Source organism: Saccopteryx leptura, chromosome 6, assembly GCF_036850995.1.
Source record: "Saccopteryx leptura isolate mSacLep1 chromosome 6, mSacLep1_pri_phased_curated, whole genome shotgun sequence".
Taxonomy (NCBI): domain Eukaryota; kingdom Metazoa; phylum Chordata; class Mammalia; order Chiroptera; family Emballonuridae; genus Saccopteryx; species Saccopteryx leptura.
In genome coordinates, this window is record NC_089508.1 from 153,671,779 (window position 1) to 153,684,307 (window position 12,529).

A 12,529-nucleotide genomic window follows, 5' to 3' on the forward strand; every position below is an offset into this window, starting at 1 on the left:
GGGAGTGTCCTGAGTGCAGGAGCTTCTGCTTTCCTAATTAAGTTGGAACATGTCACCCTCCTGGTACTTGAATGTGTCTCTTCACCAATCTGGAAGCCCCCTGAGCCCCATACTATTGTAGCTTTGTCTTTCTTTCAGGAGTCATCCAGGAGCCCACCCAAGATTCACCTAACCAAAAAAAAGGTGCTCCCAGTATTCTCATCAATTAGAACTTTACAAAGGTTTCAGGAGCCCTCATCAGAAACTGGGGTCAAAAACCAAATATTGGGCAGAATAAGAGATGCCCCTAGTGTTGTTAGTATTCAGGGTTTCATGAAGAGGATCCGCAAAGGAATGAGGCAGCAACAATACTGCAAGTGGAGGACCCCAATCTCTCCAGGATTGAGGTGCCTGAGAGAGATCAGTTATCCAATTTATTAAGCAGAAACATGACATCATATGTAAGAAACTAACAAATAGAATACAGTGTACAATTTTATTATTTAGTTTTGCAAAACTGATTAGATTTCTCTTGCCGTTTCTGAGACATAACACCACACCATCTGTTGTCTGATTCCTGACCTGCAGAAAGCTCCAGCAAGGCCAAGCATCATGTCCTTGGGCCTTCTCTGGATGCGACAGCCTTCAGTCATGTATGCTTGGTCTTGACTTTCACTTTCTCAGGATGGGAACCGAAAGTCACTTTGTGCTTTTGTTTTCTTCCAATATCTCCCCCTTTTTTCTTTAACTCATTCTGCAACATTATGGTTTACACAGAGGCTCATCCTTCGGAATGACGCAAGTCACTTCTACTCTTTATCCAGACTTAGCAATTACAAAAACATAAAACAGCAAAGACAATTAATGCATTTATTGTAGAAGCTTCTGATAATTGTAAATGTTTAACAGGGTCTAGTTCAGATCATTTATCAACAATATTACTTAATAAAGGTGTACTCGAAAGCACTTTTTTTCTCTCTGAAAGTGTCATATATATCTTGTTGCAATTGTTGTATTTCTATAAGCATATGACCTTGATTAAGCAAATGTCTTTTAACTTTATCCCAAGGAAAATTATAACCAACCCAGTGATTTTATCTTTAAGTAATGATTTCCTGTACCTATACAAATGGGTAATCCACTTGAGCCCAAGTATAATTTCAAATAACCCATCCTTCTTCTTCAGGCCTTAAGGGTTCATGGCTGTCAAATGGTCCTGGAAGCCAAACAGAATTATTAACATAAATGGAAAAAGGGGGTGTTTTTCCAGTTAACAGGCCTATTTAAAGGATATTAGGAATATAAACTTAGTAAGAATAGTCAGTTTCACTTATTGTTACAGACACAGCAAACAACATGGCCAAAAACAGAGTCAAGGATGTTTTGGAGTCTTAGTCCCAATTTAAACATTTTCTGCCTCCTGGGTAAGTTTTTTCAGTTGCCCCCAAGTAGGCGGTTCAGCTTTTTGTGTTTCATTTGTCTTAATCTTCACTTCTCTGATAATCTTTGGCTCTAGACTTAGTCTCTCTATTTCTTCTTCTGGTGGCTCAAAGATGTTAAATCTCCCTCTCTTCCACTTCCAACTCATACCAAGGCTTCAATTTTCTGGAAGGTATCCACTGTTCTCCCATATCTGTGGAAATAAGAACAAATCCTCACCCTCATATTTTTCCCACATTGCTGTTGTGAATCAGCAAACTGTCCCTGTCCAAAAAGCTCATCTCATGTAATATTAACAGGAGGGTTAGCATTAGCATTCCAATTCGCTTGAATATGAGCCTGATCCTCCCACCAAGTCACAAATTGTAACTATTCCACTTTTGAAAGAACAGTCCAAGCTAATATCTCTCAATGTTTTGAGATTAAATGTTCAGAGTCTGTGAAGGAAGATAACAGTCTCTGAGTATAAGGAGAGTTAGTTCCATACTGGGAGCAAACCGTTTTTAACTCTTTAAGAATTTTGACAGGGATTTGGTCATATTGAGCATAAAAACCTCCTTAGGGGAATTGTGGATTAGGTCCAAATGGAGTGAGTGTGACAGGAAAAGCTTCTAATGCTGGACTTATGAATTCTAAATCCCCTTCTTGTCTAGCCTGCATTATTCCTTTCATTAGAGGTGTAAGAATGGGTCCCTTAGCTTGTTTTTCAGGTACATCAATAGGTACTGAATTTACAAATGGATTAAAAAGGGGGATTCTGTGGATAGGGCTGGATACAAGGAAAATGGTGATGGAGCAGAGGAAGCAACAGAAGGAGGAGATGGAGGCCAATTATCTTGGTCAGTTTTGAAAGGGTTAGTACTCCTGTCAAATCTCCAGGCCAGAAAGTTTAGACTGTAATTCAAAAAGTCGCTCCTTTAATTGTTTAGAAGACAAATGTTCTTCTTCATCAAAGGCCAAATGACCTTCGTTATCTTCCCATTGTAAGAAACTTAGAGCTTTGTTAGGGAAATTTATTTTGCCCTTAGCCTTGTGGCTTATTGACCTGCATAAGTGGGCCAGGAAGAAAACCAAAGTTGCTTAGCAATAACAGATGCATCAGCTTCTATATCTAAGAGCATTGTTAAGTCTACATCAGGGCATTAGAGGAGCCAAATTCCCGCATTCCTTGGGACCCCTTTTGCAGGATGTGGTCTGACAAGCAGCCAACTGCCTAGAGCAGCTTGAGACAAATTCTTGAAATGACTTATCAGGACCCTGCTTAATTTGCTTAATTCCTTTGTTTCACAGATCTGAGCACATCTTTACACACAAATAAGACAATTTTCAGCACAGAAATACAAGTATAACATAAAATTTTGATTAATCCTAATACTTGAATTACTATTTGGCTTCTAACTCCCAATATACCTTACAATGCACTAACCAAATTAGCAAGTCTTAAGGATCCACATTCCATTCAATTTAAATTTAAATGAGTGCTCCTTACAAGTTCTAATTTTAAAACAAAAAGTGTAGGGATGAAACTATTTTTTTTAATATAAGGGCCAGCATTTCCAATTTTGCATGCAAGAACTTAATTCAGACCTTAAAAAAATCACATTTTAGACAACATCAAACAAAAACTAAATAGAAATTAGAATCAGACAGACCAGACAAACAAGAGAGAAACCCGGAATTTTAGATCACAATCAGACTAGAAAGATGCCTGCCTGATCTCCGTCAAGTCATTTTCTGACAGAGAGATTAATGATGGATGTAACTGAACAAAATCTCCCCGAGGAAAAAAAAAACAACTTACAGCTGCTGAAAGATTTTATAATCAGGTCCATCAGGAGTCCCCTGTCTAAATTTCCAGGCAAAGAATAAGAAAGAAACAAAATGATAGTTTGAGACTTGTAGCTGAAACATTAAAGAAAATAAGACCATAATAGGAAAAGCTGTAACTTTCCTAATACCAGAGTCTCCTATCCATTCTCAAATTCTATAGGTGCTGCAACTGGAAGTTCAGGTCAATCATGCTGAGACCTCTCCTCCACCCCAATTCTGGCTGAGCGGCAAACTAAGTTAATAAGTTCTGATAACCCACTATCATCGGACCAGCCTTGTAAAGGAATGATTTCTCCACTCTGATGAGCTCTCCAGAGAGACTTCATTACTAATCTTCACTGTCATAAGTTAAGTAAATTTTTCCTGTAGGGGTAAACCAATAACAATGCCTTCTAACTAAATACCATATTTCGTCTAAAGTTTCTTTCTTAACTTTGACTTTGAAACTATGTAACAATTTCTTAAGCAACTGCAGATAGGCAATAGGCTTTGTAGTCATTTGATGGGGAATTCCCCATTGCTCCACTATCCCAGAGTAAGGACTTACCTGTCCGCAGGAATCCCTCTGGTTCCTTTGGGTTGAAAATCAAAAGCAGTCTCGAAGACTTATTTTCTCCTCACATCCCCTGTTCAGGCGCCATTTGTTGTTGGTATTCAGGGTCTCATGAAGAGGAGCTACAAAGGAATGAGGCAGTGACAATACTGCAAATGGAGGACCCCAATGTTTCCAAGATTGACCTGCTTAGAGAGATCAGTTATCCAATTTATTAAGCAGAAACATGACATCATGCATAAGAAACTAACAAACAGAATACAGTGTATAATTATTTAGTTTTGCAGAACTGATTAGATTTCTCTTGCCCTTTCTGAGGCAACACCACACCATCTACTGCCTGATTACTGCCCTGAAGAAAGCTCCAGCAGGGCCAAGCATTTGTGTCCTTGGGCCTTCCCTGGACAAAACTGCCTTCAGTCATGTATGCTTGGTCTTGACCTTCACTTTCTCAGGATGGGAACCGAAATTCACATGGTGTTTTGGCTTTCCTCCAACACCCTAGTGCTCTTATCACTGGGGATTTGCAAATGTTTGAAGAGCTCTGTACCAGAAATGGGATAAAGATCAAATATCCAAATATATATTTCATATTATAAATTAAAATTTTACACTTTCTTTTTGGGTTTCTTGATAAAACTGGATTTTTGAACAAAGTACACATATGGGCCTAGGAGAAGGTTCAGAAAACTGACTAAAGTTTGGTCAAGCAAATAATCTTAGTCAGCCATTGCAAATATCTGTTCTTACCAGGCATTTTCTTGCTTTGTTTTATTTTCTTAATTATTTTATTTTATTTTATTTTGAGAGAGACTGATAGACAGGGACAGACAGACAGGAAGGGAGAGAGGTGAGAAACATTAACTCATAGTTGTGTCACACTAATTGTTCATTGATTGCTTTCTCATATGTGCTGTGACCAGGGGGTTCCAGCCAAGCCAGGGACCCCTTGCTCAAGCCAGTGAGCTTAGGATCAAGCCAGCAACCTTGAGCTTCAAGCCAGAACCCTTTGGGCTCAAGTCAGTGACCATGGGATCATGTCTATGATTCCACGCTCAAGCCAGTGACCCCGTGTTCAAGCTGATGATCTTGTGCTTAAGCTAGTCACCTCAGGATTTCAAACCTGGTCCTCAGCATCTCAAACTGATGCCTTATTTACTGTGCCACTGCTTGGTCAGGCTTTTTAACTTAATTTATTGATTTTTAGCAAGAGAGAAAGGGAGAGGGAGAGAGACAAAAACATTATTCTGTTCCTGTATGTACCTTGACCAGGGATCAAACAAGCAACCTCGCTTTCAGAAGATGCCTAACCAACTGAACTATCTGGCCTGAGCTGCTTCATTTTTTTATTGACCAAAAAACCTAAATGTTGACATAATCAAATTTGTTAGGTTTTTGCTTCATGACTAGTGTTTTTGTTTGTTTGTTTGTTTGTTTGTTTAAGTGAGTGGAGGGGAGATAGAAAGACAGACTCCTGCATGTGCCCCAACTGGTATCCACCTGCCAACCTTTGGGTGGAGTGGATGATGGAATCAACCAAGCTATTTTTAGCACCTGAGGCTGATGCTAGGACCAATGGAGTGACCCTCAATGCCCAGGGCCAACACTTGAACCAGTTGAATCACTGGCAGTGGGAGGGAGAGGGGGAGAGAAGGGGAAGAGGGAGGTGGAGAGAAGCAGATGGTTGTTTCTCCTATGTGCCCTGATCAGGGATTGAACCCAGGATGTCCTCACCCTGGGCTGATGCTCTATCCACTGAGCAAACTGTCCAGGGCCATGGGTTTTTTTTTAAACTTTTTATTTTTTCATGTATAAGAAATATTCAGGAACAAATAAATAAAACACTTGTTGTGTATTAATGAAGGTGTGGCTTCTTATGCTTTACATTTGAATTATGGGTAAAAGCCCCAAATTAATTTATTTTAAACTCCTATATGAAATCAATCTTTTCTTTAGCCCAATTCTACATAAAAGTACAAAGAATGAATATTTGTGATGTGTGAAAATGGTGTTTCACAACAGTGTAAATTCAGCTATAGATTATAATTCACATATATATGTGCTTTGTGTATGACAACTGAGAAAGGAGTCTCAAAAATAAAGACAATACTTGATACAGAAAGCAACCTATCTTCTCTGATCTTGCACCTTATTACAGGGAAAATAAACCTCTGCTGCTTCATAAATACTTCAAAAAGTTTGGGATGGCCTTAAACAGGTGTACTCTCCACTGATCATTTGAAGCCTGCAGAGTATCAGGCTGGCCATTCAGTTAAGAGCTGTTATCTGTAATCAACTTTGTTAATTTACGTCCTGTCTTTTCTAGATCTGAGAGTTTTTTAACCAAAGCATGGTGGTTCATTCTGATGCTAGCCAGGACCCTGCCTTCAATGCTCTGGGAACTAGTGTAACTGATTTCTTCACCATTCAAGGTGGTCATACCCGCCCCCCCACACACACAGCTTTTAAGCTTTTAAAATGAATTTGCCAGCACATATATCCCATTTTTTTATGTATGTCACATGAATATATAGATCAGCTTTTCTATGACTCTTTTCAGGCACACTGGACCGTGCTCAAACTTTATAATCAACACCATCAGCTGGGATAATTGTAGTCTGGTTTCCAAAAGTTTGAAGAGCAACCTGGGTGGCAGCCACAACATTCCCTGGGGCCTTCTCACTGTGGGAAGTGCCAGCTTCCACATAGCCTGCCATCTACCATTGCCCAAGCAGTGTGTTTGAAAAATGGCATATGCATTACTCCTAGGACAAATTTACCATCTACAGCCATACACAACATAGTAGCGACATAACTTCAAAGATTCTTGTATATTCCTGTGTAGCATCCAGTGGGTCGACCCAGACAGTTACACTTCTGCTGTTACCTTTTTAGGGATGGCTATTTTCTTCAGGACATCTTCAGGAATTTTACGATTCCATAAGAAGATAAGGTCCTGATCGGTTGCATCCACTGTTTTTCCACATTTATTAGGGAGGAGGTCTTGAGTGCATAGAACCTCTTGCAGTTGGACAGCACGTCCCTGCTGGTCATCTTGTCGTGGGCTACTTGGTTTTTTCCTTCTTCTTCTGGAGGACTTTGCCCTCGTGGATGCTGCTCTTTGTCACCACTGCAGCCGGTGGGTGCAATTATTGCCAGTATCTCTCGTTGGTCCAGGTGGTGCCACCATGGACTGCGGCCTTGGATGCACTGGGCCGCTGCTGGACTCCCTGGCCAGGCTAAAGAGGTTGAAGCTGCCAGCCAGGTAGAGCACCCCAAGCCCCAGCAAGTAAAACACAGTCACCCTGGTGAGGACAGGCAATGCCGACGAGGTCCACAGAGCACACCTGGCCGGCCACTCGCAGCTGCTCCTTCCTAGGAACAGCTGAGCCGGGAAGCACACTTGCGTCCTCTGTGTGCCCGGCTTTCCTGGGCAGCCAGCGGGTCTCCTACCTACACTAGCCAACCATCAGATGGTGAAGGATGGTTTTTTTTTTTAAAAATAATTACATTTCCTTTAATTTCTACAATAAAGTGAAATTTGCACATAGTGAAATGAGCAACTTTTAAGTGTAACACTTGAGTTTTACAAATGCACACTCACACACCCAGTACCTCAATTGTGATGTTTAAAGTTTTCATGATCTCAGAAAGTCCCCATGTCTCCTGTCAATTACAGGTGCTTTTCTGTGTCTGTTTGTTTAGCTCTGCATTAACGTTGGGGAGATGCTGCTAGTATGCCGTGCAACTAGCTGACTCCTTTACACTGCTGTGTACCCTGGAGTCTGTGTGTGTGCAAAACCCACGAGCATGGCTACACGTTCTTCTACTGAGGGCATTTTTGAGTTGCTTCCAGTTTAAGGCTATAATGAACAAAGTTACTCTCAACAGTCATATATAAATATTTTTGTGGATGTGTTTTCTTTTCTTAGGTAATTTCTTAGGCATGTAATTGTTGGTGTACTCAGGGTCTTTGTGAAGAACTTTCCCACACTCCAAGTGATAGAGTTATTATCATGACTTTCCTTCAACTGACTTTCTTACTTAGAGTTTTAATCCTTATTAGTATTTTGGCATAAAACAGGAGTTTTTATTTTTTCCCTCTCCAAGTAGTGAGCCAGGTTTTGCAACTTTATCTGTTAGATGATCCATTTTTTTTCCAGGGAGTTGCAGTTCCTTCTTTATTATACATCAAGTTTCTACTTATAGATGAATCTGGTTCTCTGTACTCAGTTTCTTTATATTGATCTATATCTTGTATTCTTTTACTAGTGGCATACTCTGGTTTCTCTTCAGATCGCATAAATCTTTCGCCTTTTACTTTTACTAGTGGCATACTGTTTTTATTATGACTGCAATATGACTTGGAATCACATGTGACAGCATCATAGAGGTTTGGCACAGGGAATATAAACTATGGCAGAGTTTTTTCTACAGTCAGATGGGTTTTATTATAAATAATTGTGTGTTTCAAAAATCACTGAAGTGGCTGAACTTGTGGGCTTTAGGTGGGGCTTCTTGGAAAGTTACCCTCAGCTTACAGAACTGTCCCAGAGCAGCTGCTGCTGCCCAGGAGGCTTCAGGAGTGAGTCCACATTCAAGAATTCCCCACCAGTGCTGTCTGAAAGGATGTACAAAGACCTTTCTGTCTCTGAGTCGCCTGGTAGAGGAAGAGCCTCGATAAGACCTCACCTCACTTTGAGCAGCACCTGATTTGCAGCCTGAATACTGGCAGTGACTATATCTGATGAAGGTGGAATGGATGTGGACATGGACATGGGCATTGTTAACAGTGTTCTGCACATGCCATTTTTGTTCTTCGTTTCAGAACTGATTGATCTCTTTGAGGACTTTATGCTCCCCTACTTATTCATAACAGAATTTGTTGATTTTATCAGAGAGCCAGCTTGAATTTTGACTGGGATACACTAACTATACATATTAATTTGAGAGCAAAATGCTACATTTATGCAAATACACTAGTCCAATCAAAATAACTCTTTATAATGCATTCAAGTATTTTGAAAATTATTATTTTTAAAAGATTTTATTTATTGATTTCAGAGAGAGGATAGGGAGAGAGGTAGGATGTGGGGGAAGGAGTGGGAAGCAGCAACTCATAGTAGTTGCCTCTCTTATGTGCCTTGATGGAGCAAGCCCAGGGTTTCGAACCAGTGACCTCAGTGTTCCAGGTCAACACTTTATCCAATGTGCCACCACAGGTCAGGCTATTCAGATATTTTAATAGATATTAGTAGAGTTATAATTTTTGTTTTTCTTGAATTCTTTGTTAGATACCAATTCACAACAGTAAATTTATGAAGTACATTATTTTCTAGCCTGCTTTTGTAAAATGCAACTGATTTCTGGAAGATTATTTTTTACCTACCAGCCTTGATGACTTTTTCATTATTTTTAATGGTTTGTTAATTTTTCTGGGCTTTCTGCAAGTTAATATATATATATATAATATATATATATATAAAATAGATATATATTATGTCTATATATTTATATATTAAATATTTTTCTTTTTTCTTAAAAATCATACATTTATCTTATTTTATATCATTATTATGTTTAAAATATCTATGTTCTTATCTTATAACTGATCTTAGATTTTTTTCTAAATTGTTTCCATTAAGTTTGCTATGTTTTTAGTACATTGGCTTGTCTTAAAATCAGTTGTATGAGTTTTTAATTGTTAATGGGGTTAGATATTATCAAATGCAATTTTTGGAAACTATACAGATAACCTTGTACTTTTTCTCTTCGATTCTTTTTATTCAGTGAGAGAAGGGGAAGCAGAGAGACAGACTTCTGCATTTGCCCCGACTTGAACCCATGCCTGAGGCAGAGGCCATGGAGCCATCCTCAGCACCCCAGGCAAACTCACTTGAGCCAATCGAGTCATGGTTGTGGGAGGGGAAGAGAAAGGGAGGGGTAGAGAGGCAGATGGTCACTTCTCTGGGAATCAAACCCAGAACATCCATATGCTTGGCCAATGCTCTACCACTGAGCAAACTGGCCAGGGCCTCTCTTAGACTTCTAATATGGTAAATTATAGTAATAGACTTTGTGTTGATGACCTATCCTGAAATTTCTGGGATAAAACCAATTTAAATTGTCATATGTATTATTTTATTACTAATTTTAGGTTTAGCTAACTCATATTTTATTGACAACTATTGTGCTTTCATGAGTAAATTGGGCCTATATTTTTTTCACCCATTCATTTAATTTTGGAATGAAGAATATTCTAATTTCATTAAATGGGTATAGTCCCTGGCCAGTTGGCTCAGTGGTAGAGCATCAGCCTGGCGTGTGGGGGACCCGGGTTCGATTCCCGGCCAGGGCACATAGGAGAGGCGCCCATTTGCTTCTCCACCCCCCTCCTTCCTCTCTGTCTCTCTCTTCCCCTCCCACAGCCAAGGCTCCATTGGAGCAAAGATGGCCCGGGAGCTGGGGATGGCTCCTTGGCCTCTGCCGCAGGCGCTAGAGTGGCTCTGGTCACGGCAGAGTGATGCCCCAGAGGGGCAGAGCATCGCCCCCTGGTGGGCAGAGCATTGCCCCTGGTGGGCGTGCCGGGTGGATCCTGGTCGGGCACATGCGGGAGTCTGTCTGACTGTCTCTCCCCATTTCCAGCTTCAGAAAAGAAAAAAAAAATGGGTTTGGCATCATTCTTTATTTGTCCACTTCTGGAACATCTTGTTAAGAGAAGATACTTTTGTAGCATCAAGTTTGGTAAAATTGTATAAAAGCTGTGGGAAAAATTTTGAGGTGTGAAAGGTATTCAAGTACCAATTTTTGCATTTTATATTTTGAATGTATCCATTTTAAGTCATTATATTTATTATATATAATTGCTCATAATATTTATTTTATCTCTATAATATTTATTTAGGAATTTATTTTTTGATCCCTTCTCTTTTTACTTAATTAATCTTGCCAAACTTTTGCCCATCTTACCAAATTATTATTTTCTAATATTTGGTTTTGTGTTACATTTATCTCTGACCATAACTTTACTTGTCTTCTCTTTCTTTTTCCAACTTCTTGAGATAACTACTTATTTTGTCATTTTCAGTCATTAGTATTTTCTTATTAATGCATTTGGCAACTCAATTTCTTCACATTTTCCTTTCTATCCTTCAAATAGTCTTGTATAGCTTTTACTATAATTTTATTATGCATTTTAAGAAAGTTACTTTATAATTTATTCTTTATAATAAGGATTATTTAACTTATTATATTATCTAATGTCTAGACATATGTACATTTTTAGTCATTATTTCATTATTGATTTTTAACTTTATTGCTTGATGGAGAAATAGTATGCACATTGTGGGTATTTTGAATATTTATTTAGATTTCCTTTTTAAGTTATGTCTTAAGCTAATGTCAAACATTTAGAAAGTTTTTTTAAAAGCAGGGGGACCTGGCTGGAAACTCAGTTGATTGGAATGTCATCCCACATGAGGGTTGCTGGTTCGATCCTGGGTCAGGGCACATGCAGGAGTCAACCAATACATAAATGAGTAGAAAAACAAAAATGATGTTTCTCTCTCTCTCTCTAGAAAAATCAATAAAAGAAACAAATAAAAAGAACCTAACAGTATGAAAAAAAATCACACAGGATCTCTGTACTTTGGCCAAGATACATTTTTATGCTTAGTTTAATATCTAGGTTTTTTTAAATGATGGAGTATTAATTTATTGATTCAGTCAATAAATCTCTGTACATCACCAATAACCTGACATTATTGGAATTTCCCTGATTAAAACAAAAATCTTCTACTTCATGTATGGCAGAATTTAGTATTTATTTATGCTAAGTAATATTAATATCCATTTATGATAAATAATATTAATGACATAAAATTCCAAAAAGGTTCCTACTAATGTTATGGGTTTTATGCTCCTGTTTTTTACTTTGCAATACAAACATTTTCTAGAAGGGTGAGTCAGTGAATCACTAATAACCTCAAGGAAAATTTATTTAGCTGGTCCTTTCTTCATTGACTAGTTTAAGAAGATGAAATCATGAGGAAACTGGACTCTAGGGAAATAAAAACCTATGAGAAGGTAGGGAACAGTGAAATTAAATTTTGCCAGATGTACAGTCTATAGTATTAAGTAATTATTACATTGAAATTTGAGTACTTGTAAATATTATCCAGAAATTTCTGTATCAGATCTCATCCTATATGAGAAAAAAAGTCCCTTACTCAATAAATTTGGCTTACTTTGTACTTAATAATTCTATTATTTGCTTAGTGGCCCTCTATTGTCAATGTCTAACAATGTCTGTATTCTTTAACATCAACACTGAGGAAATACCTTCTCTGTAAGGGAGTGTGGGGTGCTGAGCTTATGATAGTTTCCATGCTGCCTTACACAGAAGCAGGAGTGGATGAGATAACAGAAGGAAAAAAGCATTCAAATAAATGCTGTGAGTGGTTAACTGGTGCAGTGGAGAGCTAACTAATGTGTAAGTATGCAAGTGCTCCTTACTCTGGCCTCCACCTCATTGCTTAGTGCTTGCTTGGTTCTCCCAAAGCCAATGCTAATTAACAGGACAGCACCAAGACTAATATGTACAGCATAAACTTCCCTAAATGAAGGTGAGAATTACAGTAGCCTGTATTTACATGGAGAGGAAATGGCAGGGTTTGAGAAATTTGCTCTAAGAGCCAAGGTTAACATCCTAGTACTCCCATAGGATGG

The 12,529-nt window shown here is 38.6% G+C and overlaps 1 pseudogene; it reads right to left on the reverse strand.

Annotated features, from left to right (window-relative positions):
• Positions 1-6,074: 6,074 nt before the first annotated feature.
• LOC136377196 (Golgi-resident adenosine 3',5'-bisphosphate 3'-phosphatase-like) lies at positions 6,075-8,586 on the reverse strand (annotated as a pseudogene).
• Between the last annotated feature and the right edge of the window lie 3,943 nt (positions 8,587-12,529).